Source organism: Spea bombifrons, chromosome 9 (genome assembly GCF_027358695.1).
Source record: "Spea bombifrons isolate aSpeBom1 chromosome 9, aSpeBom1.2.pri, whole genome shotgun sequence".
Taxonomy (NCBI): domain Eukaryota; kingdom Metazoa; phylum Chordata; class Amphibia; order Anura; family Pelobatidae; genus Spea; species Spea bombifrons.
The window spans coordinates 14419978-14422477 of NC_071095.1; the positions used below are offsets into that span (position 1 = coordinate 14419978).

Consider the following 2500-nt stretch of genomic DNA (forward strand, 5'->3'; position numbering starts at 1 on the left):
TCAGACAGAAAGAATTATAAGCCCTGGGACAGGACAGAGAAGGTGAGAAGGTTCAAATAAGGGTTTAAATCTTTGATGATGAGCAAGAAACACATGGCAAAAAGCTCTCCCCGGACTGTGAGAAAAAATTAAAAGCCTACAACACCTGGTATTCCCAGGCGGTCTCCCATCCAGGTACTAACCAGGCCCAACCCTGCTTAGCTTCCGAATCAGACAAGATCAGGAGCTTTCAGGGTGGTATGGCCGCAGGTGTGAAAGTGTTTTATTTTACTTCTCTTATTCTGTTGCTGCTGCTGCTGCTTGTCGTCAGACAGAAAGAATTATAAGCCCTGGGACAGGACAGAGAAGGTGAGAAGGTTCAAATAAGGGTTTAAAGCTTTGATGATGAGCAAGAAACACATGGCAAAAAGCTCTCCCCGGACTGTGAGAAAAAATTAAAAGCCTACAACACCTGGTATTCCCAGGCGGTCTCCCATCAAGGTACTAACCAGGCCCAACTCTGCTTAGCTTCCGAGATGAGACGAGATCGGGCGCTTTCAGGGTGGTATGGCCGCAGGTGTGTGAATGTTTTATTTTACTTCTCTTATTCTGTTGCTGCTGCTGCTTGTCGTCAGACAGAAAGAATTATAAGCCCTGGGACAGGACAGAGAAGGTGAGAAGGTTCAAATAAGGGTTTAAAGCTTTGATGATGAGCAAGAAACACATGGCAAAAAGCTCTCCCCGGACTGTGAGAAAAAATTAAAAGCCTACAACACCTGGTATTCCAAGGCGGTCTCCCATCCAGGTACTAACCAGGCCCAACCCTGTTTAGCTTCCGAGATGAGGCGCTTTCAGGGTGGTATGGCCGCAGGTGTGAAAGTGTTTTATTTTACTTCTCTTATTCTGTTGCTGCTGCTGCTGCTGCTGCTGCTTGTCGTCAGACAGAAAGAATTATAAGCCCTGGGACAGGACAGAGAAGGTGAGAAGGTTCAAATAAGGGTTTAAAGCTTTGATGATGAGCAAGAAACACATGGCAAAAAGCTCTCCCCGGACTGTGAGAAAAAATTAAAAGCCTACAACACCTGGTATTCCCAGGCGGTATCCAATCCAGGTACTAACCAGGCCCAACCCTGCTTAGCTTCCGAGATCAGACAAGATCAGGCGCTTTCAGGGTGGTATGGCCGCAGGTGTGAAAGTTTTTTATTTTACTTCTCTTATTCTGGTGCTGCTGCTGCTGCTGCTGCTGCTGCTGCTGCTGCTGCTGCTGCTGCTGCTGCTGCTTGTCATCGTCAGACAGAAAGAATTATAAGCCCTGGGACAGGGCAGAGAAGGTGAGAAGGTTCAAATAAGGGTTTAAAGCTTTGATGATGAGCAAGAAACACATGGCAAAAAGCTCTCCCCGGACTGTGAGAAAAGAAAAAGCCTACAACATCTGGTATTCCCAGGCGGTCTCCCATCCAGGTACTAACCAGGCCCAACCCTGCTTAGCTTCCGAGATCAGACAAGAGCGGGCGCTTTCAGGGTGGTATGGCTGCAGGTGTGAAAGTTTATTATTTTACTTCTCTTATTCTGTTGCTGCTGCTGCTGCTGCTGCTGCTGCTGCTGCTGCTGCTGCTTCTGCTGCTGCTTCTGCTGCTGCTGCTTGTCGTCAGACAGAAAGAATTATAATCCCTGGGACAGGACAGAGAAGGTGAGAAGGTTCAAATAAGGGTTTAAAGCTTTGATGATGAGCAAGAAACACATGGCAAAAAGCTCTCCCCGGACTGTGAGAAAAGAAAAAGCCTACAACACCTGGTATTCCCAGGCGGTCTCCCATCCAGGTACTAACCAGGCCCAACCCTGCTTAGCTTCTGAGATCAGACAAGATCGGGCGCTTTCAGGGTGTTATGGCCACAGGTGTGAAAGTGTTTTATTTTACTTCTCTTATTCTGTTGCTGCTGCTGCTGCTGCTGCTGCTGCTGCTGCTGCTGCTGCTGCTGCTGCTACTGCTGCTTGTCATCGTCAGACAGAAAGAATTATAAGCCCTGGGACAGGACAGAGAAGGTGAGAAGGTTCAAATAAGGGTTTAAAGCTTTGATGATGAGCAAGAAACACATGGCAAAAAGCTCTCCCCGGACTGTGAGAAAAAATTAAAAGCCTACAACACCTGGTATTCCCAGGCGGTCTCCCATCCAGGTACTAACCAGGCCCAACCCTGCTTAGCTTCCGAGATCAGACGAGATCGGGCTCTTTCAGGGTGGTATGGCCGCAGGTGTGAAAGTGTTTTATTTTACTTCTCTTATTCTGTTGCTGCTGCTGCTGCTTGTCGTCAGACAGAAAGAATTATAAGCCCTGGGACAGGACAGAGAAGGTGAGAAGGTTCAAATAAGGGTTTAAAGCTTTGATGATGAGCAAGAAACACATGGCAAAAATCTCTCCCCGGACTGTGAGAAAAAATTAAAAGCCTACAACACCTGGTATTCCCAGGCGGTCTCCCATCCAGGTACTAACCAGGCCCAAGCCTGCTTAGCTTCCAAGATCA

At 47.6% G+C, this 2500-nt stretch overlaps 6 non-coding genes and 2 pseudogenes across 6 annotated transcripts in view; all 8 read right to left on the reverse strand.

The window, feature by feature from the left end:
- Positions 1-133: 133 nt before the first annotated feature.
- On the reverse strand, positions 134-251 carry LOC128465556 (5S ribosomal RNA). Its single transcript, XR_008345327.1, has one exon. It is a non-coding gene; the product is annotated as a 5S ribosomal RNA (ribosomal RNA).
- A 188-nt stretch (positions 252-439) lies between these two features.
- LOC128465397 (5S ribosomal RNA) lies at positions 440-558 on the reverse strand. Its single transcript, XR_008345177.1, has one exon. It is a non-coding gene; the product is annotated as a 5S ribosomal RNA (ribosomal RNA).
- Positions 559-743: 185 nt separating this feature from the next.
- Positions 744-852, reverse strand: LOC128466578 (uncharacterized; annotated as a pseudogene).
- Positions 853-1049: 197 nt separating this feature from the next.
- On the reverse strand, positions 1050-1168 carry LOC128465550 (5S ribosomal RNA). Its single transcript, XR_008345322.1, has one exon. It is a non-coding gene; the product is annotated as a 5S ribosomal RNA (ribosomal RNA).
- A 231-nt stretch (positions 1169-1399) lies between these two features.
- Positions 1400-1518, reverse strand: LOC128465568 (5S ribosomal RNA). Its single transcript, XR_008345339.1, has one exon. It is a non-coding gene; the product is annotated as a 5S ribosomal RNA (ribosomal RNA).
- A 240-nt stretch (positions 1519-1758) lies between these two features.
- Positions 1759-1877, reverse strand: LOC128465592 (uncharacterized; annotated as a pseudogene).
- Positions 1878-2113: 236 nt separating this feature from the next.
- LOC128463399 (5S ribosomal RNA) lies at positions 2114-2232 on the reverse strand. The gene has a single exon (XR_008343298.1). It is a non-coding gene; the product is annotated as a 5S ribosomal RNA (ribosomal RNA).
- A 188-nt stretch (positions 2233-2420) lies between these two features.
- The window catches only part of LOC128465008 (5S ribosomal RNA), a 119-nt gene continuing 39 nt past the window's right edge, over positions 2421-2500 (reverse strand). Inside the window, exon 1 of the ribosomal RNA XR_008344810.1 lies at positions 2421-2500. This exon is cut by the window's right edge and continues 39 nt beyond it. This is a non-coding gene — a ribosomal RNA (5S ribosomal RNA).